General features: G+C 44.9%; 20 non-coding genes across 20 annotated transcripts; all 20 read left to right on the top strand.

The window, feature by feature from the left end:
* The first annotated feature begins 157 nt into the window (after positions 1–157).
* LOC141151370 (U2 spliceosomal RNA) lies at positions 158–348 on the top strand. The gene has a single exon (XR_012247055.1). It is a non-coding gene; the product is annotated as a U2 spliceosomal RNA (small nuclear RNA).
* A 1,115-nt stretch (positions 349–1,463) lies between these two features.
* Positions 1,464–1,654, top strand: LOC141151369 (U2 spliceosomal RNA). Its single transcript, XR_012247054.1, has one exon. It is a non-coding gene; the product is annotated as a U2 spliceosomal RNA (small nuclear RNA).
* Positions 1,655–2,769: 1,115 nt separating this feature from the next.
* Positions 2,770–2,960, top strand: LOC141149744 (U2 spliceosomal RNA). The gene has a single exon (XR_012246030.1). It is a non-coding gene; the product is annotated as a U2 spliceosomal RNA (small nuclear RNA).
* Positions 2,961–4,075: 1,115 nt separating this feature from the next.
* Positions 4,076–4,266, top strand: LOC141151368 (U2 spliceosomal RNA). Its single transcript, XR_012247053.1, has one exon. It is a non-coding gene; the product is annotated as a U2 spliceosomal RNA (small nuclear RNA).
* A 1,115-nt stretch (positions 4,267–5,381) lies between these two features.
* Positions 5,382–5,572, top strand: LOC141151367 (U2 spliceosomal RNA). The gene has a single exon (XR_012247052.1). It is a non-coding gene; the product is annotated as a U2 spliceosomal RNA (small nuclear RNA).
* A 1,115-nt stretch (positions 5,573–6,687) lies between these two features.
* On the top strand, positions 6,688–6,878 carry LOC141151366 (U2 spliceosomal RNA). The gene has a single exon (XR_012247051.1). It is a non-coding gene; the product is annotated as a U2 spliceosomal RNA (small nuclear RNA).
* A 1,115-nt stretch (positions 6,879–7,993) lies between these two features.
* LOC141151365 (U2 spliceosomal RNA) lies at positions 7,994–8,184 on the top strand. The gene has a single exon (XR_012247050.1). It is a non-coding gene; the product is annotated as a U2 spliceosomal RNA (small nuclear RNA).
* A 1,112-nt stretch (positions 8,185–9,296) lies between these two features.
* LOC141151364 (U2 spliceosomal RNA) lies at positions 9,297–9,487 on the top strand. The gene has a single exon (XR_012247049.1). It is a non-coding gene; the product is annotated as a U2 spliceosomal RNA (small nuclear RNA).
* A 1,115-nt stretch (positions 9,488–10,602) lies between these two features.
* On the top strand, positions 10,603–10,793 carry LOC141151362 (U2 spliceosomal RNA). The gene has a single exon (XR_012247047.1). It is a non-coding gene; the product is annotated as a U2 spliceosomal RNA (small nuclear RNA).
* Positions 10,794–11,908: 1,115 nt separating this feature from the next.
* Positions 11,909–12,099, top strand: LOC141151361 (U2 spliceosomal RNA). The gene has a single exon (XR_012247046.1). It is a non-coding gene; the product is annotated as a U2 spliceosomal RNA (small nuclear RNA).
* Positions 12,100–13,206: 1,107 nt separating this feature from the next.
* Positions 13,207–13,397, top strand: LOC141151360 (U2 spliceosomal RNA). The gene has a single exon (XR_012247045.1). It is a non-coding gene; the product is annotated as a U2 spliceosomal RNA (small nuclear RNA).
* Positions 13,398–14,512: 1,115 nt separating this feature from the next.
* On the top strand, positions 14,513–14,703 carry LOC141151359 (U2 spliceosomal RNA). Its single transcript, XR_012247044.1, has one exon. It is a non-coding gene; the product is annotated as a U2 spliceosomal RNA (small nuclear RNA).
* A 1,112-nt stretch (positions 14,704–15,815) lies between these two features.
* Positions 15,816–16,006, top strand: LOC141149530 (U2 spliceosomal RNA). The gene has a single exon (XR_012245822.1). It is a non-coding gene; the product is annotated as a U2 spliceosomal RNA (small nuclear RNA).
* A 1,118-nt stretch (positions 16,007–17,124) lies between these two features.
* On the top strand, positions 17,125–17,315 carry LOC141151358 (U2 spliceosomal RNA). The gene has a single exon (XR_012247043.1). It is a non-coding gene; the product is annotated as a U2 spliceosomal RNA (small nuclear RNA).
* Positions 17,316–18,433: 1,118 nt separating this feature from the next.
* On the top strand, positions 18,434–18,624 carry LOC141151357 (U2 spliceosomal RNA). Its single transcript, XR_012247042.1, has one exon. It is a non-coding gene; the product is annotated as a U2 spliceosomal RNA (small nuclear RNA).
* Positions 18,625–19,739: 1,115 nt separating this feature from the next.
* Positions 19,740–19,930, top strand: LOC141151356 (U2 spliceosomal RNA). Its single transcript, XR_012247041.1, has one exon. It is a non-coding gene; the product is annotated as a U2 spliceosomal RNA (small nuclear RNA).
* Positions 19,931–21,045: 1,115 nt separating this feature from the next.
* On the top strand, positions 21,046–21,236 carry LOC141151355 (U2 spliceosomal RNA). The gene has a single exon (XR_012247040.1). It is a non-coding gene; the product is annotated as a U2 spliceosomal RNA (small nuclear RNA).
* Positions 21,237–22,351: 1,115 nt separating this feature from the next.
* On the top strand, positions 22,352–22,542 carry LOC141151354 (U2 spliceosomal RNA). The gene has a single exon (XR_012247039.1). It is a non-coding gene; the product is annotated as a U2 spliceosomal RNA (small nuclear RNA).
* Positions 22,543–23,657: 1,115 nt separating this feature from the next.
* On the top strand, positions 23,658–23,848 carry LOC141151353 (U2 spliceosomal RNA). Its single transcript, XR_012247038.1, has one exon. It is a non-coding gene; the product is annotated as a U2 spliceosomal RNA (small nuclear RNA).
* A 1,115-nt stretch (positions 23,849–24,963) lies between these two features.
* LOC141151351 (U2 spliceosomal RNA) lies at positions 24,964–25,154 on the top strand. The gene has a single exon (XR_012247036.1). It is a non-coding gene; the product is annotated as a U2 spliceosomal RNA (small nuclear RNA).
* The last annotated feature ends 909 nt before the right edge of the window (positions 25,155–26,063 follow it).

The raw sequence follows: 26,063 nt of genomic DNA, 5'->3' as shown, positions 1-26,063 counted from the left end.
CGCGTGGATTGCAGCAGCAGCAAGCCGAAAAGTGCAGGCATGTAAGGGATCTAGAGGTTGACAACATGTCTTCTTAACGGGAGTCCAGGAGCTCATCTCCACAAATGGACTTTTTAGGATCCTTGGGTGGCTCCGTAGTTTGAAACCAATTCTGGTTATCGCTTCTCGGCCTTTTGGCTAAGATCAAGTGTAGTATCTGTTCTTATCAGTTTAATATCTGATACGTCCCCTATCTGGGGACCATATATTAAATGGATTTTTAGAACAGGGAGATGGAAAAAGAGCTTGCTCTGTCCACTCCACGCATTGACCTGGTATTGCAGTATCTCCAGGACCGGTGCACCCCTTCTTTAATGCAGTTTCTAAAATCAGAAAGAATTGAATTCAATGTTTTTTGTTCATTTTGCTTGTTTGTCGGATTTTGGGATGGACTCTTTGGCTCTGCTTTTCTTCTCCTCATTGGATTTTTCATGTTCAAAGTTGCAGAAGCCAGATTACAAGCTCATTTTGGTTCAACTTCAGCAACTGTGCATTGCATTGCCATGTAATGTGATGCAATGCTATCTTTCTAGCTCTCCCTTTTTACTTCCTTTTGGATAAACAGACATATTAGGCAAGCATTTTGGAGCTTTCACCTAAATAACTACAGGTGGTGAGATAAGCTGCACAATATAATTGACCTTTCAGTATATTGTTGCACACACACCATCTATTTAGCAAATGCCCTTGTTATCAACAGCAGCCTTTTAAACTCACCTGAGCTAACAGGTATGTGCGCTGGTTACTCTGCTGCGCTTAAAATTTCTTTTTTGGTTTGCTACAATGCCTTTTCTGAAACGTTGTCTCCTTCTGCTGGAACACTGACTTCTTTCATTTAATGCCTGCAGACTATAAAAGAGAACCCAACCCAAAAAGTTTGGTTGATTAGTCTGTGGCATTCTGTTAAACTGTTGCTTATGGCGGTCTCTGTGAGCTTCTCAGCGACATTCAGCCAGCCAGGTATCCTGCCTGCAGTAGATGGAATGTGGCAATGGAACGCTGGCTGCGCGTGTCATAATAGGCTCTGAGCCTTTATATACCTGTGCACAGCAGCAGCCACCTTCAGTCTGCTGCTGGACAGCCAGCAGCAGCAGCAGCAGGAGAGGTATGTAATCAGGAGCCCTCCTGCTAAGGGTAGACAGCTGCTCGTTCCACCCCACCCCCCGCCTTAATTGGTTCTCCTCCCTTCCAACGGTGTTGAGGCGGGTGGGAACAGCAGGGGGTGAAGGTGCTGTGTTTAAAGAGGTGGAGTTATGCAGATCTAAAACGCGTGGATTGCAGCAGCAGCAAGCCGAAAAGTGCAGGCATGTAAGGGATCTAGAGGTTGACAACATGTCTTCTTAACGGGAGTCCAGGAGCTCATCTCCACAAATGGACTTTTTAGGATCCTTGGGTGGCTCCGTAGTTTGAAACCAATTCTGGTTATCGCTTCTCGGCCTTTTGGCTAAGATCAAGTGTAGTATCTGTTCTTATCAGTTTAATATCTGATACGTCCCCTATCTGGGGACCATATATTAAATGGATTTTTAGAACAGGGAGATGGAAAAAGAGCTTGCTCTGTCCACTCCACGCATTGACCTGGTATTGCAGTATCTCCAGGACCGGTGCACCCCTTCTTTAATGCAGTTTCTAAAATCAGAAAGAATTGAATTCAATGTTTTTTGTTCATTTTGCTTGTTTGTCGGATTTTGGGATGGACTCTTTGGCTCTGCTTTTCTTCTCCTCATTGGATTTTTCATGTTCAAAGTTGCAGAAGCCAGATTACAAGCTCATTTTGGTTCAACTTCAGCAACTGTGCATTGCATTGCCATGTAATGTGATGCAATGCTATCTTTCTAGCTCTCCCTTTTTACTTCCTTTTGGATAAACAGACATATTAGGCAAGCATTTTGGAGCTTTCACCTAAATAACTACAGGTGGTGAGATAAGCTGCACAATATAATTGACCTTTCAGTATATTGTTGCACACACACCATCTATTTAGCAAATGCCCTTGTTATCAACAGCAGCCTTTTAAACTCACCTGAGCTAACAGGTATGTGCGCTGGTTACTCTGCTGCGCTTAAAATTTCTTTTTTGGTTTGCTACAATGCCTTTTCTGAAACGTTGTCTCCTTCTGCTGGAACACTGACTTCTTTCATTTAATGCCTGCAGACTATAAAAGAGAACCCAACCCAAAAAGTTTGGTTGATTAGTCTGTGGCATTCTGTTAAACTGTTGCTTATGGCGGTCTCTGTGAGCTTCTCAGCGACATTCAGCCAGCCAGGTATCCTGCCTGCAGTAGATGGAATGTGGCAATGGAACGCTGGCTGCGCGTGTCATAATAGGCTCTGAGCCTTTATATATCTGTGCACAGCAGCAGCCACCTTCAGTCTGCTGCTGGACAGCCAGCAGCAGCAGCAGCAGGAGAGGTATGTAATCAGGAGCCCTCCTGCTAAGGGTAGACAGCTGCTCGTTCCACCCCACCCCCCGCCTTAATTGGTTCTCCTCCCTTCCAACGGTGTTGAGGCGGGTGGGAACAGCAGGGGGTGAAGGTGCTGTGTTTAAAGAGGTGGAGTTATGCAGATCTAAAACGCGTGGATTGCAGCAGCAGCAAGCCGAAAAGTGCAGGCATGTAAGGGATCTAGAGGTTGACAACATGTCTTCTTAACGGGAGTCCAGGAGCTCATCTCCACAAATGGACTTTTTAGGATCCTTGGGTGGCTCCGTAGTTTGAAACCAATTCTGGTTATCGCTTCTCGGCCTTTTGGCTAAGATCAAGTGTAGTATCTGTTCTTATCAGTTTAATATCTGATACGTCCCCTATCTGGGGACCATATATTAAATGGATTTTTAGAACAGGGAGATGGAAAAAGAGCTTGCTCTGTCCACTCCACGCATTTACCTGGTATTGCAGTATCTCCAGGACCGGTGCACCCCTTCTTTAATGCAGTTTCTAAAATCAGAAAGAATTGAATTCAATGTTTTTTGTTCATTTTGCTTGTTTGTCGGATTTTGGGATGGACTCTTTGGCTCTGCTTTTCTTCTCCTCATTGGATTTTTCATGTTCAAAGTTGCAGAAGCCAGATTACAAGCTCATTTTGGTTCAACTTCAGCAACTGTGCATTGCATTGCCATGTAATGTGATGCAATGCTATCTTTCTAGCTCTCCCTTTTTACTTCCTTTTGGATAAACAGACATATTAGGCAAGCATTTTGGAGCTTTCACCTAAATAACTACAGGTGGTGAGATAAGCTGCACAATATAATTGACCTTTCAGTATATTGTTGCACACACACCATCTATTTAGCAAATGCCCTTGTTATCAACAGCAGCCTTTTAAACTCACCTGAGCTAACAGGTATGTGCGCTGGTTACTCTGCTGCGCTTAAAATTTCTTTTTTGGTTTGCTACAATGCCTTTTCTGAAACGTTGTCTCCTTCTGCTGGAACACTGACTTCTTTCATTTAATGCCTGCAGACTATAAAAGAGAACCCAACCCAAAAAGTTTGGTTGATTAGTCTGTGGCATTCTGCTAAACTGTTGCTTATGGCGGTCTCTGTGAGCTTCTCAGCGACATTCAGCCAGCCAGGTATCCTGCCTGCAGTAGATGGAATGTGGCAATGGAACGCTGGCTGCGCGTGTCATAATAGGCTCTGAGCCTTTATATACCTGTGCACAGCAGCAGCCACCTTCAGTCTGCTGCTGGACAGCCAGCAGCAGCAGCAGCAGGAGAGGTATGTAATCAGGAGCCCTCCTGCTAAGGGTAGACAGCTGCTCGTTCCACCCCACCCCCCGCCTTAATTGGTTCTCCTCCCTTCCAACGGTGTTGAGGCGGGTGGGAACAGCAGGGGGTGAAGGTGCTGTGTTTAAAGAGGTGGAGTTATGCAGATCTAAAACGCGTGGATTGCAGCAGCAGCAAGCCGAAAAGTGCAGGCATGTAAGGGATCTAGAGGTTGACAACATGTCTTCTTAACGGGAGTCCAGGAGCTCATCTCCACAAATGGACTTTTTAGGATCCTTGGGTGGCTCCGTAGTTTGAAACCAATTCTGGTTATCGCTTCTCGGCCTTTTGGCTAAGATCAAGTGTAGTATCTGTTCTTATCAGTTTAATATCTGATACGTCCCCTATCTGGGGACCATATATTAAATGGATTTTTAGAACAGGGAGATGGAAAAAGAGCTTGCTCTGTCCACTCCACGCATTGACCTGGTATTGCAGTATCTCCAGGACCGGTGCACCCCTTCTTTAATGCAGTTTCTAAAATCAGAAAGAATTGAATTCAATGTTTTTTGTTCATTTTGCTTGTTTGTCGGATTTTGGGATGGACTCTTTGGCTCTGCTTTTCTTCTCCTCATTGGATTTTTCATGTTCAAAGTTGCAGAAGCCAGATTACAAGCTCATTTTGGTTCAACTTCAGCAACTGTGCATTGCATTGCCATGTAATGTGATGCAATGCTATCTTTCTAGCTCTCCCTTTTTACTTCCTTTTGGATAAACAGACATATTAGGCAAGCATTTTGGAGCTTTCACCTAAATAACTACAGGTGGTGAGATAAGCTGCACAATATAATTGACCTTTCAGTATATTGTTGCACACACACCATCTATTTAGCAAATGCCCTTGTTATCAACAGCAGCCTTTTAAACTCACCTGAGCTAACAGGTATGTGCGCTGGTTACTCTGCTGCGCTTAAAATTTCTTTTTTGGTTTGCTACAATGCCTTTTCTGAAACGTTGTCTCCTTCTGCTGGAACACTGACTTCTTTCATTTAATGCCTGCAGACTATAAAAGAGAACCCAACCCAAAAAGTTTGGTTGATTAGTCTGTGGCATTCTGTTAAACTGTTGCTTATGGCGGTCTCTGTGAGCTTCTCAGCGACATTCAGCCAGCCAGGTATCCTGCCTGCAGTAGATGGAATGTGGCAATGGAACGCTGGCTGCGCGTGTCATAATAGGCTCTGAGCCTTTATATACCTGTGCACAGCAGCAGCCACCTTCAGTCTGCTGCTGGACAGCCAGCAGCAGCAGCAGCAGGAGAGGTATGTAATCAGGAGCCCTCCTGCTAAGGGTAGACAGCTGCTCGTTCCACCCCACCCCCCGCCTTAATTGGTTCTCCTCCCTTCCAACGGTGTTGAGGCGGGTGGGAACAGCAGGGGGTGAAGGTGCTGTGTTTAAAGAGGTGGAGTTATGCAGATCTAAAACGCGTGGATTGCAGCAGCAGCAAGCCGAAAAGTGCAGGCATGTAAGGGATCTAGAGGTTGACAACATGTCTTCTTAACGGGAGTCCAGGAGCTCATCTCCACAAATGGACTTTTTAGGATCCTTGGGTGGCTCCGTAGTTTGAAACCAATTCTGGTTATCGCTTCTCGGCCTTTTGGCTAAGATCAAGTGTAGTATCTGTTCTTATCAGTTTAATATCTGATACGTCCCCTATCTGGGGACCATATATTAAATGGATTTTTAGAACAGGGAGATGGAAAAAGAGCTTGCTCTGTCCACTCCACGCATTGACCTGGTATTGCAGTATCTCCAGGACCGGTGCACCCCTTCTTTAATGCAGTTTCTAAAATCAGAAAGAATTGAATTCAATGTTTTTTGTTCATTTTGCTTGTTTGTCGGATTTTGGGATGGACTCTTTGGCTCTGCTTTTCTTCTCCTCATTGGATTTTTCATGTTCAAAGTTGCAGAAGCCAGATTACAAGCTCATTTTGGTTCAACTTCAGCAACTGTGCATTGCATTGCCATGTAATGTGATGCAATGCTATCTTTCTAGCTCTCCCTTTTTACTTCCATTTGGATAAACAGACATATTAGGCAAGCATTTTGGAGCTTTCACCTAAATAACTACAGGTGGTGAGATAAGCTGCACAATATAATTGACCTTTCAGTATATTGTTGCACACACACCATCTATTTAGCAAATGCCCTTGTTATCAACAGCAGCCTTTTAAACTCACCTGAGCTAACAGGTATGTGCGCTGGTTACTCTGCTGCGCTTAAAATTTCTTTTTTGGTTTGCTACAATGCCTTTTCTGAAACGTTGTCTCCTTCTGCTGGAACACTGACTTCTTTCATTTAATGCCTGCAGACTATAAAAGAGAACCCAACCCAAAAAGTTTGGTTGATTAGTCTGTGGCATTCTGTTAAACTGTTGCTTATGGCGGTCTCTGTGAGCTTCTCAGCGACATTCAGCCAGCCAGGTATCCTGCCTGCAGTAGATGGAATGTGGCAATGGAACGCTGGCTGCGCGTGTCATAATAGGCTCTGAGCCTTTATATACCTGTGCACAGCAGCAGCCACCTTCAGTCTGCTGCTGGACAGCCAGCAGCAGCAGCAGCAGGAGAGGTATGTAATCAGGAGCCCTCCTGCTAAGGGTAGACAGCTGCTCGTTCCACCCCACCCCCCGCCTTAATTGGTTCTCCTCCCTTCCAACGGTGTTGAGGCGGGTGGGAACAGCAGGGGGTGAAGGTGCTGTGTTTAAAGAGGTGGAGTTATGCAGATCTAAAACGCGTGGATTGCAGCAGCAGCAAGCCGAAAAGTGCAGGCATGTAAGGGATCTAGAGGTTGACAACATGTCTTCTTAACGGGAGTCCAGGAGCTCATCTCCACAAATGGACTTTTTAAGATCCTTGGGTGGCTCCGTAGTTTGAAACCAATTCTGGTTATCGCTTCTCGGCCTTTTGGCTAAGATCAAGTGTAGTATCTGTTCTTATCAGTTTAATATCTGATACGTCCCCTATCTGGGGACCATATATTAAATGGATTTTTAGAACAGGGAGATGGAAAAAGAGCTTGCTCTGTCCACTCCACGCATTGACCTGGTATTGCAGTATCTCCAGGACCGGTGCACCCCTTCTTTAATGCAGTTTCTAAAATCAGAAAGAATTGAATTCAATGTTTTTTGTTCATTTTGCTTGTTTGTCGGATTTTGGGATGGACTCTTTGGCTCTGCTTTTCTTCTCCTCATTGGATTTTTCATGTTCAAAGTTGCAGAAGCCAGATTACAAGCTCATTTTGGTTCAACTTCAGCAACTGTGCATTGCATTGCCATGTAATGTGATGCAATGCTATCTTTCTAGCTCTCCCTTTTTACTTCCTTTTGGATAAACAGACATATTAGGCAAGCATTTTGGAGCTTTCACCTAAATAACTACAGGTGGTGAGATAAGCTGCACAATATAATTGACCTTTCAGTATATTGTTGCACACACACCATCTATTTAGCAAATGCCCTTGTTATCAACAGCAGCCTTTTAAACTCACCTGAGCTAACAGGTATGTGCGCTGGTTACTCTGCTGCGCTTAAAATTTCTTTTTTGGTTTGCTACAATGCCTTTTCTGAAACGTTGTCTCCTTCTGCTGGAACACTGACTTCTTTCATTTAATGCCTGCAGACTATAAAAGAGAACCCAACCCAAAAAGTTTGGTTGATTAGTCTGTGGCATTCTGTTAAACTGTTGCTTATGGCGGTCTCTGTGAGCTTCTCAGCGACATTCAGCCAGCCAGGTATCCTGCCTGCAGTAGATGAAATGTGGCAATGGAACGCTGGCTGCGCGTGTCATAATAGGCTCTGAGCCTTTATATACCTGTGCACAGCAGCAGCCACCTTCAGTCTGCTGCTGGACAGCCAGCAGCAGCAGCAGCAGGAGAGGTATGTAATCAGGAGCCCTCCTGCTAAGGGTAGACAGCTGCTCGTTCCACCCCACCCCCCGCCTTAATTGGTTCTCCTCCCTTCCAACGGTGTTGAGGCGGGTGGGAACAGCAGGGGGTGAAGGTGCTGTGTTTAAAGAGGTGGAGTTATGCAGATCTAAAACGCGTGGATTGCAGCAGCAGCAAGCCGAAAAGTGCAGGCATGTAAGGGATCTAGAGGTTGACAACATGTCTTCTTAACGGGAGTCCAGGAGCTCATCTCCACAAATGGACTTTTTAGGATCCTTGGGTGGCTCCGTAGTTTGAAACCAATTCTGGTTATCGCTTCTCGGCCTTTTGGCTAAGATCAAGTGTAGTATCTGTTCTTATCAGTTTAATATCTGATACGTCCCCTATCTGGGGACCATATATTAAATGGATTTTTAGAACAGGGAGATGGAAAAAGAGCTTGCTCTGTCCACTCCACGCATTGACCTGGTATTGCAGTATCTCCAGGACCGGTGCACCCCTTCTTTAATGCAGTTTCTAAAATCAGAAAGAATTGAATTCAATGTTTTTTGTTCATTTTGCTTGTTTGTCGGATTTTGGGATGGACTCTTTGGCTCTGCTTTTCTTCTCCTCATTGGATTTTTCATGTTCAAAGTTGCAGAAGCCAGATTACAAGCTCATTTTGGTTCAACTTCAGCAACTGTGCATTGCATTGCCATGTAATGTGATGCAATGCTATCTTTCTAGCTCTCCCTTTTTACTTCCTTTTGGATAAACAGACATATTAGGCAAGCATTTTGGAGCTTTCACCTAAATAACTACAGGTGGTGAGATAAGCTGCACAATATAATTGACCTTTCAGTATATTGTTGCACACACACCATCTATTTAGCAAATGCCCTTGTTATCAACAGCAGCCTTTTAAACTCACCTGAGCTAACAGGTATGTGCGCTGGTTACTCTGCTGCGCTTAAAATTTCTTTTTTGGTTTGCTACAATGCCTTTTCTGAAACGTTGTCTCCTTCTGCTGGAACACTGACTTCTTTCATTTAATGCCTGCAGACTATAAAAGAGAACCCAACCCAAAAAGTTTGGTTGATTAGTCTGTGGCATTCTGTTAAACTGTTGCTTATGGCGGTCTCTGTGAGCTTCTCAGCGACATTCAGCCAGCCAGGTATCCTGCCTGCAGTAGATGGAATGTGGCAATGGAACGCTGGCTGCGCGTGTCATAATAGGCTCTGAGCCTTTATATACCTGTGCACAGCAGCAGCCACCTTCAGTCTGCTGCTGGACAGCCAGCAGCAGCAGCAGGAGAGGTATGTAATCAGGAGCCCTCCTGCTAAGGGTAGACAGCTGCTCGTTCCACCCCACCCCCCGCCTTAATTGGTTCTCCTCCCTTCCAACGGTGTTGAGGCGGGTGGGAACAGCAGGGGGTGAAGGTGCTGTGTTTAAAGAGGTGGAGTTATGCAGATCTAAAACGCGTGGATTGCAGCAGCAGCAAGCCAAAAAGTGCAGGCATGTAAGGGATCTAGAGGTTGACAACATGTCTTCTTAACGGGAGTCCAGGAGCTCATCTCCACAAATGGACTTTTTAGGATCCTTGGGTGGCTCCGTAGTTTGAAACCAATTCTGGTTATCGCTTCTCGGCCTTTTGGCTAAGATCAAGTGTAGTATCTGTTCTTATCAGTTTAATATCTGATACGTCCCCTATCTGGGGACCATATATTAAATGGATTTTTAGAACAGGGAGATGGAAAAAGAGCTTGCTCTGTCCACTCCACGCATTGACCTGGTATTGCAGTATCTCCAGGACCGGTGCACCCCTTCTTTAATGCAGTTTCTAAAATCAGAAAGAATTGAATTCAATGTTTTTTGTTCATTTTGCTTGTTTGTCGGATTTTGGGATGGACTCTTTGGCTCTGCTTTTCTTCTCCTCATTGGATTTTTCATGTTCAAAGTTGCAGAAGCCAGATTACAAGCTCATTTTGGTTCAACTTCAGCAACTGTGCATTGCATTGCCATGTAATGTGATGCAATGCTATCTTTCTAGCTCTCCCTTTTTACTTCCTTTTGGATAAACAGACATATTAGGCAAGCATTTTGGAGCTTTCACCTAAATAACTACAGGTGGTGAGATAAGCTGCACAATATAATTGACCTTTCAGTATATTGTTGCACACACACCATCTATTTAGCAAATGCCCTTGTTATCAACAGCAGCCTTTTAAACTCACCTGAGCTAACAGGTATGTGCGCTGGTTACTCTGCTGCGCTTAAAATTTCTTTTTTGGTTTGCTACAATGCCTTTTCTGAAACGTTGTCTCCTTCTGCTGGAACACTGACTTCTTTCATTTAATGCCTGCAGACTATAAAAGAGAACCCAACCCAAAAAGTTTGGTTGATTAGTCTGTGGCATTCTGTTAAACTGTTGCTTATGGCGGTCTCTGTGAGCTTCTCAGCGACATTCAGCCAGCCAGGTATCCTGCCTGCAGTAGATGGAATGTGGCAATGGAACGCTGGCTGCGCGTGTCATAATAGGCTCTGAGCCTTTATATACCTGTGCACAGCAGCAGCCACCTTCAGTCTGCTGCTGGACAGCCAGCAGCAGCAGCAGCAGGAGAGGTATGTAATCAGGAGCCCTCCTGCTAAGGGTAGACAGCTGCTCGTTCTACCCCACCCCCCGCCTTAATTGGTTCTCCTCCCTTCCAACGGTGTTGAGGCGGGTGGGAACAGCAGGGGGTGAAGGTGCTGTGTTTAAAGAGGTGGAGTTATGCAGATCTAAAACGCGTGGATTGCAGCAGCAGCAAGCCGAAAAGTGCAGGCATGTAAGGGATCTAGAGGTTGACAACATGTCTTCTTAACGGGAGTCCAGGAGCTCATCTCCACAAATGGACTTTTTAGGATCCTTGGGTGGCTCCGTAGTTTGAAACCAATTCTGGTTATCGCTTCTCGGCCTTTTGGCTAAGATCAAGTGTAGTATCTGTTCTTATCAGTTTAATATCTGATACGTCCCCTATCTGGGGACCATATATTAAATGGATTTTTAGAACAGGGAGATGGAAAAAGAGCTTGCTCTGTCCACTCCACGCATTGACCTGGTATTGCAGTATCTCCAGGACCGGTGCACCCCTTCTTTAATGCAGTTTCTAAAATCAGAAAGAATTGAATTCAATGTTTTTTGTTCATTTTGCTTGTTTGTCGGATTTTGGGATGGACTCTTTGGCTCTGCTTTTCTTCTCCTCATTGGATTTTTCATGTTCAAAGTTGCAGAAGCCAGATTACAAGCTCATTTTGGTTCAACTTCAGCAACTGTGCATTGCATTGCCATGTAATGTGATGCAATGCTATCTTTCTAGCTCTCCCTTTTTACTTCCTTTTGGATAAACAGACATATTAGGCAAGCATTTTGGAGCTTTCACCTAAATAACTACAGGTGGTGAGATAAGCTGCACAATATAATTGACCTTTCAGTATATTGTTGCACACACACCATCTATTTAGCAAATGCCCTTGTTATCAACAGCAGCCTTTTAAACTCACCTGAGCTAACAGGTATGTGCGCTGGTTACTCTGCTGCGCTTAAAATTTCTTTTTTGGTTTGCTACAATGCCTTTTCTGAAACGTTGTCTCCTTCTGCTGGAACACTGACTTCTTTCATTTAATGCCTGCAGACTATAAAAGAGAACCCAACCCAAAAAGTTTGGTTGATTAGTCTGTGGCATTCTGTTAAACTGTTGCTTATGGCGGTCTCTGTGAGCTTCTCAGCGACATTCAGCCAGCCAGGTATCCTGCCTGCAGTAGATGGAATGTGGCAATGGAACGCTGGCTGCGCGTGTCATAATAGGCTCTGAGCCTTTATATACCTGTGCACAGCAGCAGCCACCTTCAGTCTGCTGCTGGACAGCCAGCAGCAGCAGCAGCAGGAGAGGTATGTAATCAGGAGCCCTCCTGCTAAGGGTAGACAGCTGCTCGTTCCACCCCACCCCCCGCCTTAATTGGTTCTCCTCCCTTCCAACGGTGTTGAGGCGGGTGGGAACAGCAGGGGGTGAAGGTGCTGTGTTTAAAGAGGTGGAGTTATGCAGATCTAAAACGCGTGGATTGCAGCAGCAGCAAGCCGAAAAGTGCAGGCATGTAAGGGATCTAGAGGTTGACAACATGTCTTCTTAACGGGAGTCCAGGAGCTCATCTCCACAAATGGACTTTTTAAGATCCTTGGGTGGCTCCGTAGTTTGAAACCAATTCTGGTTATCGCTTCTCGGCCTTTTGGCTAAGATCAAGTGTAGTATCTGTTCTTATCAGTTTAATATCTGATACGTCCCCTATCTGGGGACCATATATTAAATGGATTTTTAGAACAGGGAGATGGAAAAAGAGCTTGCTCTGTCCACTCCACGCATTGACCTGGTATTGCAGTATCTCCAGGACCGGTGCACCCCTTCTTTAATGCAGTTTCTAAAATCAGAAAGAATTGAATTCAATGTTTTTTGTTCATTTTGCTTGTTTGTCGGATTTTGGGATGGACTCTTTGGCTCTGCTTTTCTTCTCCTCATTGGATTTTTCATGTTCAAAGTTGCAGAAGCCAGATTACAAGCTCATTTTGGTTCAACTTCAGCAACTGTGCATTGCATTGCCATGTAATGTGATGCAATGCTATCTTTCTAGCTCTCCCTTTTTACTTCCTTTTGGATAAACAGACATATTAGGCAAGCATTTTGGAGCTTTCACCTAAATAACTACAGGTGGTGAGATAAGCTGCACAATATAATTGACCTTTCAGTATATTGTTACCATCTATTTAGCAAATGCCCTTGTTATCAACAGCAGCCTTTTAAACTCACCTGAGCTAACAGGTATGTGCGCTGGTTACTCTGCTGCGCTTAAAATTTCTTTTTTGGTTTGCTACAATGCCTTTTCTGAAACGTTGTCTCCTTCTGCTGGAACACTGACTTCTTTCATTTAATGCCTGCAGACTATAAAAGAGAACCCAACCCAAAAAGTTTGGTTGATTAGTCTGTGGCATTCTGTTAAACTGTTGCTTATGGCGGTCTCTGTGAGCTTCTCAGCGACATTCAGCCAGCCAGGTATCCTGCCTGCAGTAGATGGAATGTGGCAATGGAACGCTGGCTGCGCGTGTCATAATAGGCTCTGAGCCTTTATATACCTGTGCACAGCAGCAGCCACCTTCAGTCTGCTGCTGGACAGCCAGCAGCAGCAGCAGCAGGAGAGGTATGTAATCAGGAGCCCTCCTGCTAAGGGTAGACAGCTGCTCGTTCCACCCCACCCCCCGCCTTAATTGGTTCTCCTCCCTTCCAACGGTGTTGAGGCGGGTGGGAACAGCAGGGGGTGAAGGTGCTGTGTTTAAAGAGGTGGAGTTATGCAGATCTAAAACGCGTGGATTGCAGCAGCAGCAAGCCGAAAAGTGCAGGCATGTAAGGGATCTAGAGGTTGACAACATGTCTTCTTAACGGGAGTCCAGGAGCTCATCTCCACAAATGGACTTTTTAGGATCCTTGGGTGGCTCCGTAGTTTGAAACCAATTCTGGTTATCGCTTCTCGGCCTTTTGGCTAAGATCAAGTGTAGTATCTGTTCTTATCAGTTTAATATCTGATACGTCCCCTATCTGGGGACCATATATTAAATGGATTTTTAGAACAGGGAGATGGAAAAAGAGCTTGCTCTGTCCACTCCACGCATTGACCTGGTATTGCAGTATCTCCAGGACCGGTGCACCCCTTCTTTAATGCAGTTTCTAAAATCAGAAAGAATTGAATTCAATGTTTTTTGTTCATTTTGCTTGTTTGTCGGATTTTGGGATGGACTCTTTGGCTCTGCTTTTCTTCTCCTCATTGGATTTTTCATGTTCAAAGTTGCAGAAGCCAGATTACAAGCTCATTTTGGTTCAACTTCAGCAACTGTGCATTGCATTGCCATGTAATGTGATGCAATGCTATCTTTCTAGCTCTCCCTTTTTACTTCCTTTTGGATAAACAGACATATTAGGCAAGCATTTTGGAGCTTTCACCTAAATAACTACAGGTGGTGAGATAAGCTGCACAATATAATTGACCTTTCAGTATATTGTTGCACACACACCATCTATTTAGCAAATGCCCTTGTTATCAACAGCAGCCTTTTAAACTCACCTGAGCTAACAGGTATGTGCGCTGGTTACTCTGCTGCGCTTAAAATTTCTTTTTTGGTTTGCTACAATGCCTTTTCTGAAACGTTGTCTCCTTCTGCTGGAACACTGACTTCTTTCATTTAATGCCTGCAGACTATAAAAGAGAACCCAACCCAAAAAGTTTGGTTGATTAGTCTGTGGCATTCTGTTAAACTGTTGCTTATGGCGGTCTCTGTGAGCTTCTCAGCGACATTCAGCCAGCCAGGTATCCTGCCTGCAGTAGATGAAATGTGGCAATGGAACGCTGGCTGCGCGTGTCATAATAGGCTCTGAGCCTTTATATACCTGTGCACAGCAGCAGCCACCTTCAGTCTGCTGCTGGACAGCCAGCAGCAGCAGCAGCAGGAGAGGTATGTAATCAGGAGCCCTCCTGCTAAGGGTAGACAGCTGCTCGTTCCACCCCACCCCCCGCCTTAATTGGTTCTCCTCCCTTCCAACGGTGTTGAGGCGGGTGGGAACAGCAGGGGGTGAAGGTGCTGTGTTTAAAGAGGTGGAGTTATGCAGATCTAAAACGCGTGGATTGCAGCAGCAGCAAGCCAAAAAGTGCAGGCATGTAAGGGATCTAGAGGTTGACAACATGTCTTCTTAACGGGAGTCCAGGAGCTCATCTCCACAAATGGACTTTTTAGGATCCTTGGGTGGCTCCGTAGTTTGAAACCAATTCTGGTTATCGCTTCTCGGCCTTTTGGCTAAGATCAAGTGTAGTATCTGTTCTTATCAGTTTAATATCTGATACGTCCCCTATCTGGGGACCATATATTAAATGGATTTTTAGAACAGGGAGATGGAAAAAGAGCTTGCTCTGTCCACTCCACGCATTGACCTGGTATTGCAGTATCTCCAGGACCGGTGCACCCCTTCTTTAATGCAGTTTCTAAAATCAGAAAGAATTGAATTCAATGTTTTTTGTTCATTTTGCTTGTTTGTCGGATTTTGGGATGGACTCTTTGGCTCTGCTTTTCTTCTCCTCATTGGATTTTTCATGTTCAAAGTTGCAGAAGCCAGATTACAAGCTCATTTTGGTTCAACTTCAGCAACTGTGCATTGCATTGCCATGTAATGTGATGCAATGCTATCTTTCTAGCTCTCCCTTTTTACTTCCTTTTGGATAAACAGACATATTAGGCAAGCATTTTGGAGCTTTCACCTAAATAACTACAGGTGGTGAGATAAGCTGCACAATATAATTGACCTTTCAGTATATTGTTGCACACACACCATCTATTTAGCAAATGCCCTTGTTATCAACAGCAGCCTTTTAAACTCACCTGAGCTAACAGGTATGTGCGCTGGTTACTCTGCTGCGCTTAAAATTTCTTTTTTGGTTTGCTACAATGCCTTTTCTGAAACGTTGTCTCCTTCTGCTGGAACACTGACTTCTTTCATTTAATGCCTGCAGACTATAAAAGAGAACCCAACCCAAAAAGTTTGGTTGATTAGTCTGTGGCATTCTGTTAAACTGTTGCTTATGGCGGTCTCTGTGAGCTTCTCAGCGACATTCAGCCAGCCAGGTATCCTGCCTGCAGTAGATGGAATGTGGCAATGGAACGCTGGCTGCGCGTGTCATAATAGGCTCTGAGCCTTTATATACCTGTGCACAGCAGCAGCCACCTTCAGTCTGCTGCTGGACAGCCAGCAGCAGCAGCAGGAGAGGTATGTAATCAGGAGCCCTCCTGCTAAGGGTAGACAGCTGCTCATTCCACCCCACCCCCCGCCTTAATTGGTTCTCCTCCCTTCCAACGGTGTTGAGGCGGGTGGGAACAGCAGGGGGTGAAGGTGCTGTGTTTAAAGAGGTGGAGTTATGCAGATCTAAAACGCGTGGATTGCAGCAGCAGCAAGCCGAAAAGTGCAGGCATGTAAGGGATCTAGAGGTTGACAACATGTCTTCTTAACGGGAGTCCAGGAGCTCATCTCCACAAATGGACTTTTTAGGATCCTTGGGTGGCTCCGTAGTTTGAAACCAATTCTGGTTATCGCTTCTCGGCCTTTTGGCTAAGATCAAGTGTAGTATCTGTTCTTATCAGTTTAATATCTGATACGTCCCCTATCTGGGGACCATATATTAAATGGATTTTTAGAACAGGGAGATGGAAAAAGAGCTTGCTCTGTCCACTCCACGCATTGACCTGGTATTGCAGTATCTCCAGGACCGGTGCACACCTTCTTTAATGCAGTTTCTAAAATCAGAAAGAATTGAATTCAATGTTTTTTGTTCATTTTGCTTGTTTGTCGGATTTTGGGATGGACTCTTTGGCTCTGCTTTTCTTCTCCTCATTGGATTTTTCATGTTCAAAGTTGCAGAAGCCAGATTACAAGCTCATTTTGGTTCAACTTCAGCAACTGTGCATTGCATTGCCATGTAATGTGATGCAATGCTATCTTTCTAGCTCTCCCTTTTTACTTCCTTTTGGATAAACAGACATATTAGGCAAGCATTTTGGAGCTTTCACCTAAATAACTACAGGTGGTGAGATAAGCTGCACAATATAATTGACCTTTCAGTATATTGTTGCACACACACCATCTATTTAGCAAATGCCCTTGTTATCAACAGCAGCCTTTTAAACTCACCTGAGCTAACAGGTATGTGCGCTGGTTACTCTGCTGCGCTTAAAATTTCTTTTTTGGTTTGCTACAATGCCTTTTCTGAAACGTTGTCTCCTTCTGCTGGAACACTGACTTCTTTCATTTAATGCCTGCAGACTATAAAAGAGAACCCAACCCAAAAAGTTTGGTTGATTAGTCTGTGGCATTCTGTTAAACTGTTGCTTATGGCGGTCTCTGTGAGCTTCTCAGCGACATTCAGCCAGCCAGGTATCCTGCCTGCAGTAGATGGAATGTGGCAATGGAACGCTGGCTGCGCGTGTCATAATAGGCTCTGAGCCTTTATATACCTGTGCACAGCAGCAGCCACCTTCAGTCTGCTGCTGGACAGCCAGCAGCAGCAGCAGCAGCAGGAGAGGTATGCAATCAGGAGCCCTCCTGCTAAGGGTAGACAGCTGCTCGTTCCACCCCACCCCCCGCCTTAATTGGTTCTCCTCCCTTCCAACGGTGTTGAGGCGGGTGGGAACAGCAGGGGGTGAAGGTGCTGTGTTTAAAGAGGTGGAGTTATGCAGATCTAAAACGCGTGGATTGCAGCAGCAGCAAGCCGAAAAGTGCAGGCATGTAAGGGATCTAGAGGTTGACAACATGTCTTCTTAACGGGAGTCCAGGAGCTCATCTCCACAAATGGACTTTTCAGGATCCTTGGGTGGCTCCGTAGTTTGAAACCAATTCTGGTTATCGCTTCTCGGCCTTTTGGCTAAGATCAAGTGTAGTATCTGTTCTTATCAGTTTAATATCTGATACGTCCCCTATCTGGGGACCATATATTAAATGGATTTTTAGAACAGGGAGATGGAAAAAGAGCTTGCTCTGTCCACTCCACGCATTGACCTGGTATTGCAGTATCTCCAGGACCGGTGCACCCCTTCTTTAATGCAGTTTCTAAAATCAGAAAGAATTGAATTCAATGTTTTTTGTTCATTTTGCTTGTTTGTCGGATTTTGGGATGGACTCTTTGGCTTTGCTTTTCTTCTCCTCATTGGATTTTTCATGTTCAAAGTTGCAGAAGCCAGATTACAAGCTCATTTTGGTTCAACTTCAGCAACTGTGCATTGCATTGCCATGTAATGTGATGCAATGCTATCTTTCTAGCTCTCCCTTTTTACTTCCTTTTGGATAAACAGACATATTAGGCAAGCATTTTGGAGCTTTCACCTAAATAACTACAGGTGGTGAGATAAGCTGCACAATATAATTGACCTTTCAGTATATTGTTGCACACACACCATCTATTTAGCAAATCCCCTTGTTATCAACAGCAGCCTTTTAAACTCACCTGAGCTAACAGGTATGTGCGCTGGTTACTCTGCTGCGCTTAAAATTTCTTTTTTGGTTTGCTACAATGCCTTTTCTGAAACGTTGTCTCCTTCTGCTGGAACACTGACTTCTTTCATTTAATGCCTGCAGACTATAAAAGAGAACCCAACCCAAAAAGTTTGGTTGATTAGTCTGTGGCATTCTGTTAAACTGTTGCTTATGGCGGTCTCTGTGAGCTTCTCAGCGACATTCAGCCAGCCAGGTATCCTGCCTGCAGTAGATGGAATGTGGCAATGGAACGCTGGCTGCGCGTGTCATAATAGGCTCTGAGCCTTTATATACCTGTGCACAGCAGCAGCCACCTTCAGTCTGCTGCTGGACAGCCAGCAGCAGCAGCAGCAGCAGGAGAGGTATGCAATCAGGAGCCCTCCTGCTAAGGGTAGACAGCTGCTCGTTCCACCCCACCCCCAGCCTTAATTGGTTCTCCTCCCTTCCAACGGTGTTGAGGCGGGTGGGAACAGCAGGGGGTGAAGGTGCTGTGTTTAAAGAGGTGGAGTTATGCAGATCTAAAACGCGTGGATTGCAGCAGCAGCAAGCCGAAAAGTGCAGGCATGTAAGGGATCTAGAGGTTGACAACATGTCTTCTTAACGGGAGTCCAGGAGCTCATCTCCACAAATGGACTTTTCAGGATCCTTGGGTGGCTCCGTAGTTTGAAACCAATTCTGGTTATCGCTTCTCGGCCTTTTGGCTAAGATCAAGTGTAGTATCTGTTCTTATCAGTTTAATATCTGATACGTCCCCTATCTGGGGACCATATATTAAATGGATTTTTAGAACAGGGAGATGGAAAAAGAGCTTGCTCTGTCCACTCCACGCATTGACCTGGTATTGCAGTATCTCCAGGACCGGTGCACCCCTTCTTTAATGCAGTTTCTAAAATCAGAAAGAATTGAATTCAATGTTTTTTGTTCATTTTGCTTGTTTGTCGGATTTTGGGATGGACTCTTTGGCTTTGCTTTTCTTCTCCTCATTGGATTTTTCATGTTCAAAGTTGCAGAAGCCAGATTACAAGCTCATTTTGGTTCAACTTCAGCAACTGTGCATTGCATTGCCATGTAATGTGATGCAATGCTATCTTTCTAGCTCTCCCTTTTTACTTCCTTTTGGATAAACAGACATATTAGGCAAGCATTTTGGAGCTTTCACCTAAATAACTACAGGTGGTGAGATAAGCTGCACAATATAATTGACCTTTCAGTATATTGTTGCACACATACCATCTATTTAGCAAATGCCCTTGTTATCAACAGCAGCCTTTTAAACTCACCTGAGCTAACAGGTATGTGCGCTGGTTACTCTGCTGCGCTTAAAATTTCTTTTTTGGTTTGCTACAATGCCTTTTCTGAAACGTTGTCTCCTTCTGCTGGAACACTGACTTCTTTCATTTAATGCCTGCAGACTATAAAAGAGAACCCAACCCAAAAAGTTTGGTTGATTAGTCTGTGGCATTCTGTTAAACTGTTGCTTATGGCGGTCTCTGTGAGCTTCTCAGCGACATTCAGCCAGCCAGGTATCCTGCCTGCAGTAGATGGAATGTGGCAATGGAACGCTGGCTGCGCGTGTCATAATAGGCTCTGAGCCTTTATATACCTGTGCACAGCAGCAGCCACCTTCAGTCTGCTGCTGGACAGCCAGCAGCAGCAGCAGCAGGAGAGGTATGTAATCAGGAGCCCTCCTGCTAAGGGTAGACAGCTGCTCGTTCCACCCCACCCCCCGCCTTAATTGGTTCTCCTCCCTTCCAACGGTGTTGAGGCGGGTGGGAACAGCAGGGGGTGAAGGTGCTGTGTTTAAAGAGGTGGAGTTATGCAGATCTAAAACGCGTGGATTGCAGCAGCAGCAAGCCGAAAAGTGCAGGCATGTAAGGGATCTAGAGGTTGACAACATGTCTTCTTAACGGGAGTCCAGGAGCTCATCTCCACAAATGGACTTTTCAGGATCCTTGGGTGGCTCCGTAGTTTGAAACCAATTCTGGTTATCGCTTCTCGGCCTTTTGGCTAAGATCAAGTGTAGTATCTGTTCTTATCAGTTTAATATCTGATACGTCCCCTATCTGGGGACCATATATTAAATGGATTTTTAGAACAGGGAGATGGAAAAAGAGCTTGCTCTGTCCACTCCACGCATTGACCTGGTATTGCAGTATCTCCAGGACCGGTGCACCCCTTCTTTAATGCAGTTTCTAAAATCAGAAAGAATTGAATTCAATGTTTTTTGTTCATTTTGCTTGTTTGTCGGATTTTGGGATGGACTCTTTGGCTTTGCTTTTCTTCTCCTCATTGGATTTTTCATGTTCAAAGTTGCAGAAGCCAGATTACAAGCTCATTTTGGTTCAACTTCAGCAACTGTGCATTGCATTGCCATGTAATGTGATGCAATGCTATCTTTCTAGCTCTCCCTTTTTACTTCCTTTTGGATAAACAGACATATTAGGCAAGCATTTTGGAGCTTTCACCTAAATAACTACAGGTGGTGAGATAAGCTGCACAATATAATTGACCTTTCAGTATATTGTTGCACACACACCATCTATTTAGCAAATGCCCTTGTTATCAACAGCAGCCTTTTAAACTCACCTGAGCTAACAGGTATGTGCGCTGGTAACTCTGCTGCGCTTAAAATTTCTTTTTTGGTTTGCTACAATGCCTTTTCTGAAACGTTGTCTCCTTCTGCTGGAACACTGACTTCTTTCATTTAATGCCTGCAGACTATAAAAGAGAACCCAACCCAAAAAGTTTGGTTGATTAGTCTGTGGCATTCTGTTAAACTGTTGCTTATGGCGGTCTCTGTGAGCTTCTCAGCGACATTCAGCCAGCCAGGTATCCTGCCTGCAGTAGATGGAATGTGGCAATGGAACGCTGGCTGCGCGTGTCATAATAGGCTCTGAGCCTTTATATACCTGTGCACAGCAGCAGCCACCTTCAGTCTGCTGCTGGACAGCCAGCAGCAGCAGCAGCAGGAGAGGTATGTAATCAGGAGCCCTCCTGCTAAGGGTAGACAGCTGCTCGTTCCACCCCACCCCCCGCCTTAATTGGTTCTCCTCCCTTCCAACGGTGTTGAGGCGGGTGGGAACAGCAGGGGGTGAAGGTGCTGTGTTTAAAGAGGTGGAGTTATGCAGATCTAAAACGCGTGGATTGCAGCAGCAGCAAGCCGAAAAGTGCAGGCATGTAAGGGATCTAGAGGTTGACAACATGTCTTCTTAACGGGAGTCCAGGAGCTCATCTCCACAAATGGACTTTTCAGGATCCTTGGGTGGCTCCGTAGTTTGAAACCAATTCTGGTTATCGCTTCTCGGCCTTTTGGCTAAGATCAAGTGTAGTATCTGTTCTTATCAGTTTAATATCTGATACGTCCCCTATCTGGGGACCATATATTAAATGGATTTTTAGAACAGGGAGATGGAAAAAGAGCTTGCTCTGTCCACTCCACGCATTGACCTGGTATTGCAGTATCTCCAGGACCGGTGCACCCCTTCTTTAATGCAGTTTCTAAAATCAGAAAGAATTGAATTCAATGTTTTTTGTTCATTTTGCTTGTTTGTCGGATTTTGGGATGGACTCTTTGGCTCTGCTTTTCTTCTCCTCATTGGATTTTTCATGTTCAAAGTTGCAGAAGCCAGATTACAAGCTCATTTTGGTTCAACTTCAGCAACTGTGCATTGCATTGCCATGTAATGTGATGCAATGCTATCTTTCTAGCTCTCCCTTTTTACTTCCTTTTGGATAAACAGACATATTAGGCAAGCATTTTGGAGCTTTCACCTAAATAACTACAGGTGGTGAGATAAGCTGCACAATATAATTGACCTTTCAGTATATTGTTGCACACACACCATCTATTTAGCAAATGCCCTTGTTATCAACAGCAGCCTTTTAAACTCACCTGAGCTAACAGGTATGTGCGCTGGTTACTCTGCTGCGCTTAAAATTTCTTTTTTGGTTTGCTACAATGCCTTTTCTGAAACGTTGTCTCCTTCTGCTGGAACACTGACTTCTTTCATTTAATGCATGCAGACTATAAAAGAGAACCCAACCCAAAAAGTTTGGTTGATTAGTCTGTGGCATTCTGTTAAACTGCTGCTTATGGCGGTCTCTGTGAGCTTCTCAGCGACATTCAGCCAGCCAGGTATCCTGCCTGCAGTAGATGGAATGTGGCAATGGAACGCTGGCTGCGCGTGTCATAATAGGCTCTGAGCCTTTATATACCTGTGCACAGCAGCAGCCACCTTCAGTCTGCTGCTGGACAGCCAGCAGCAGCAGCAGCAGGAGAGGTATGTAATCAGGAGCCCTCCTGCTAAGGGTAGACAGCTGCTCGTTCCACCCCACCCCCCGCCTTAATTGGTTCTCCTCCCTTCCAACGGTGTTGAGGCGGGTGGGAACAGCAGGGGGTGAAGGTGCTGTGTTTAAAGAGGTGGAGTTATGCAGATCTAAAACGCGTGGATTGCAGCAGCAGCAAGCCGAAAAGTGAAGGCATGTAAGGGATCTAGAGGTTGACAACATGTCTTCTTAACGGGAGTCCAGGAGCTCATCTCCACAAATGGACTTTTCAGGATCCTTGGGTGGCTCCGTAGTTTGAAACCAATTCTGGTTATCGCTTCTCGGCCTTTTGGCTAAGATCAAGTGTAGTATCTGTTCTTATCAGTTTAATATCTGATACGTCCCCTATCTGGGGACCATATATTAAATGGATTTTTAGAACAGGGAGATGGAAAAAGAGCTTGCTCTGTCCACTCCACGCATTGACCTGGTATTGCAGTATCTCCAGGACCGGTGCACCCCTTCTTTAATGCAGTTTCTAAAATCAGAAAGAATTGAATTCAATGTTTTTTGTTCATTTTGCTTGTTTGTCGGATTTTGGGATGGACTCTTTGGCTTTGCTTTTCTTCTCCTCATTGGATTTTTCATGTTCAAAGTTGCAGAAGCCAGATTACAAGCTCATTTTGGTTCAACTTCAGCAACTGTGCATTGCATTGCCATGTAATGTGATGCAATGCTATCTTTCTAGCTCTCCCTTTTTACTTCCTTTTGGATAAACAGACATATTAGGCAAGCATTTTGGAGCTTTCACCTAAATAACTACAGGTGGTGAGATAAGCTGCACAATATAATTGACCTTTCAGTATATTGTTGCACACACACCATCTATTTAGCAAATGCCCTTGTTATCAACAGCAGCCTTTTAAACTCACCTGAGCTAACAGGTATGTGCGCTGGTTACTCTGCTGCGCTTAAAATTTCTTTTTTGGTTTGCTACAATGCCTTTTCTGAAACGTTGTCTCCTTCTGCTGGAACACTGACTTCTTTCATTTAATGCCTGCAGACTATAAAAGAGAACCCAACCCAAAAAGTTTGGTTGATTAGTCTGTGGCATTCTGTTAAACTGTTGCTTATGGCGGTCTCTGTGAGCTTCTCAGCGACATTCAGCCAGCCAGGTATCCTGCCTGCAGTAGATGGAATGTGGCAATGGAACGCTGGCTGCGCGTGTCATAATAGGCTCTGAGCCTTTATATACCTGTGCACAGCAGCAGCCACCTTCAGTCTGCTGCTGGACAGCCAGCAGCAGCAGCAGCAGGAGAGGTATGTAATCAGGAGCCCTCCTGCTAAGGGTAGACAGCTGCTCATTCCACCCCACCCCCCGCCTTAATTGGTTCTCCCCCCTTCCAACGGTGTTGAGGCGGGTGGGAACAGCAGGGGGTGAAGGTGCTGTGTTTAAAGAGGTGGAGTTATGCAGATCTAAAACGCGTGGATTGCAGCAGCAGCAAGCCGAAAAGTGCAGGCATGTAAGGGATCTAGAGGTTGACAACATGTCTTCTTAACGGGAGTCCAGGAGCTCATCTCCACAAATGGACTTTTCAGGATCCTTGGGTGGCTCCGTAGTTTGAAACCAATTCTGGTTATCGCTTCTCGGCCTTTTGGCTAAGATCAAGTGTAGTATCTGTTCTTATCAGTTTAATATCTGATACGTCCCCTATCTGGGGACCATATATTAAATGGATTTTTAGAACAGGGAGATGGAAAAAGAGCTTGCTCTGTCCACTCCACGCATTGACCTGGTATTGCAGTATCTCCAGGACCGGTGCACCCCTTCTTTAATGCAGTTTCTAAAATCAGAAAGAATTGAATTCAATGTTTTTTGTTCATTTTGCTTGTTTGTCGGATTTTGGGATGGACTCTTTGGCTTTGCTTTTCTTCTCCTCATTGGATTTTTCATGTTCAAAGTTGCAGAAGCCAGATTACAAGCTCATTTTGGTTCAACTTCAGCAACTGTGCATTGCATTGCCATGTAATGTGATGCAATGCTATCTTTCTAGCTCTCCCTTTTTACTTCCTTTTGGATAAACAGACATATTAGGCAAGCATTTTGGAGCTTTCACCTAAATAACTACAGGTGGTGAGATAAGCTGCACAATATAATTGACCTTTCAGTATATTGTTGCACACACACCATCTATTTAGCAAATGCCCTTGTTATCAACAGCAGCCTTTTAAACTCACCTGAGCTAACAGGTATGTGCGCTGGTTACTCTGCTGCGCTTAAAATTTCTTTTTTGGTTTGCTACAATGCCTTTTCTGAAACGTTGTCTCCTTCTGCTGGAACACTGACTTCTTTCATTTAATGCCTGCAGACTATAAAAGAGAACCCAACCCAAAAAGTTTGGTTGATTAGTCTGTGGCATTCTGTTAAACTGTTGCTTATGGCGGTCTCTGTGAGCTTCTCAGCGACATTCAGCCAGCCAGGTATCCTGCCTGCAGTAGATGGAATGTGGCAATGGAACGCTGGCTGCGCGTGTCATAATAGGCTCTGAGCCTTTATATACCTGTGCACAGCAGCAGCCACCTTCAGTCTGCTGCTGGACAGCCAGCAGCAGCAGCAGCAGGAGAGGTATGTAATCAGGAGCCCTCCTGCTAAGGGTAGACAGCTGCTCGTTCCACCCCACCCCCCACCTTAATTGGTTCTCCTCCCTTCCAACGGTGTTGAGGCGGGTGGGAACAGCAGGGGGTGAAGGTGCTGTGTTTAAAGTGGTGGAGTTATGCAGTTCTAAAACGCGTGGATTGCAGCAGCAGCAAGCCGAAAAGTGCAGGCATGTAAGGGATCTAGAGGTTGACAACATGTCTTCTTAACGGGAGTCCAGGAGCTCATCTCCACAAATGGACTTTTCAGGATCCTTGGGTGGCTCCGTAGTTTGAAACCAATTCTGGTTATCGCTTCTCGGCCTTTTGGCTAAGATCAAGTGTAGTATCTGTTCTTATCAGTTTAATATCTGATACGTCCCCTATCTGGGGACCATATATTAAATGGATTTTTAGAACAGGGAGATGGAAAAAGAGCTTGCTCTGTCCACTCCACGCATTGACCTGGTATTGCAGTATCTCCAGGACCGGTGCACCCCTTCTTTAATGCAGTTTCTAAAATCAGAAAGAATTGAATTCAATGTTTTTTGTTCATTTTGCTTGTTTGTCGGATTTTGGGATGGACTCTTTGGCTTTGCTTTTCTTCTCCTCATTGGATTTTTCATGTTCAAAGTTGCAGAAGCCAGATTACAAGCTCATTTTGGTTCAACTTCAGCAACTGTGCATTGCATTGCCATGTAATGTGATGCAATGCTATCTTTCTAGCTCTCCCTTTTTACTTCCTTTTGGATAAACAGACATATTAGGCAAGCATTTTGGAGCTTTCACCTAAATAACTACAGGTGGTGAGATAAGCTGCACAATATAATTGACCTTTCAGTATATTGTTGCACACACACCATCTATTTAGCAAATGCCCTTGTTATCAACAGCAGCCTTTTAAACTCACCTGAGCTAACAGGTATGTGCGCTGGTTACTCTGCTGCGCTTAAAATTTCTTTTTTGGTTTGCTACAATGCCTTTTCTGAAACGTTGTCTCCTTCTGCTGGAACACTGACTTCTTTCATTTAATGCCTGCAGACTATAAAAGAGAACCCAACCCAAAAAGTTTGGTTGATTAGTCTGTGGCATTCTGTTAAACTGTTGCTTATGGCGGTCTCTGTGAGCTTCTCAGCGACATTCAGCCAGCCAGGTATCCTGCCTGCAGTAGATGGAATGTGGCAATGGAACGCTGGCTGCACGTGTCATAATAGGCTCTGAGCCTTTATATACCTGTGCACAGCAGCAGCCACCTTCAGTCTGCTGCTGGACAGCCAGCAGCAGCAGCAGCAGGAGAGGTATGTAATCAGGAGCCCTCCTGCTAAGGGTAGACAGCTGCTCGTTCCACCCCACCCCCCGCCTTAATTGGTTCTCCTCCCTTCCAACGGTGTTGAGGCGGGTGGGAACAGCA

The sequence above is a fragment of the Phyllobates terribilis genome, unplaced genomic scaffold (genome assembly GCF_046119375.1).
Source record: "Phyllobates terribilis strain yellow unplaced genomic scaffold, ASM4611937v1 Scaffold_5__5_contigs__length_657084704, whole genome shotgun sequence".
NCBI lineage: Eukaryota > Metazoa > Chordata > Amphibia > Anura > Dendrobatidae > Phyllobates > Phyllobates terribilis.
This window is presented reverse-complemented; position numbering and strand designations above follow the sequence as displayed.